Genomic DNA, 1338 nt, shown 5'->3' with positions numbered 1-1338 from the left:
AAGAAAGTGAAAAGTCAACCCCAGAGTGGAAAATATTTGCAAATTATATATCTGATAAGAGACTGGTATCCAGAATATATAAAGAATTCATAAATCAATAATAAAAAGACAAACTGTCTAAAAAATGGGCAAATGATTTGAATAGACATTTCTGCAAAGAAAATACGTGAATGGCTAATAAGCACATGAAAAGATTGTGCTTTAATCATCATTAGTCATTAAGGAAATGCAAATCAAAACCTCAATGAGGGCCGGCCGGCCCATGGCTCACTCGGGAGAGTGCCGTGCTGATAACACCAAGCCAAAGGTTGAGATCCCCCTTACCAGTCATCTTTAAAAAAACAAACAAACAAAAAATACACCTCAATGAAATACCACTTCACACCCTCCAGGATGATTATAATTAAAAAAAAAAACAAAAAACAAGATACGTATTGAAGAAAATGTGGAGAAACTGGAACCCTCATACATTGATAGTTGGGTTGTAAAATGATACATCCACTTTGGAAAACTGTTTAGCAGTTCCTCAACATGCTAAACGGAGTTAACTTATGATCAAGCAATTCCACTCCTAGGTACATACTCGAGAAATGAAAACATACATCCACACAAAGACTTATACACGAATGTTCATAGCAGCATTATAATAAGGAAAGAGTGGAAACAATTCACATGTCTGACAACAGATGAATGGATAAGAGAAATGTGGTACGTCCATATGATAAAATATTCAACAATAAAGGAATGAAGTACAGACACATGCTACAACATGTGTGAACCTTAAAAACGTGCTACATGACAGAAACCAGTCATAAAAGGCCGCATATTATTCATTTATATGAAATATCCATAATGCACAAATACATAGAAACAGAAAGTAGCTTAGTGGCCAGGGGATGGGGAAAGGGAGAGTAGGTAATGACTGCTAATGGGTATGGGGTTTCTTTTTGGAGCGATAAAAATGTTCTAATATTAATCGTAGTGTTGGTTGCACAACTCTTCTAATATACTAAAACCACTGAATTGTATACTTTAAAAATAATGAATTCTATGGTATGTGAATTATGTCTCAATAAAGCAGTTTTTAGGGCTGGCCGGTGAGCTCAGCTGGTTAGAGTACAGTATTCAAAAAAAGGCTGTAGAAGCAAGCTAAAGGGTTTAGACTATGCTGATGACAATAGGGAATCGGTGAACAGTTTTTAGGAGGAGAATAAAATGAACAAGTTGTGCTTTGGAAAGATCACTATAGGTATCATGTGAACACTACAGTGAAGGGCCAAGATGGGGAAACCAATTAGAATTAAACAAGACAATATGTACGAGGTGTCTGTCCTAGTG

Source organism: Galeopterus variegatus, unplaced genomic scaffold, assembly GCF_000696425.1.
Source record: "Galeopterus variegatus unplaced genomic scaffold, G_variegatus-3.0.2 Scaffold3033, whole genome shotgun sequence".
NCBI lineage: Eukaryota > Metazoa > Chordata > Mammalia > Dermoptera > Cynocephalidae > Galeopterus > Galeopterus variegatus.
Note: the sequence above shows the minus strand (reverse complement) of the source record.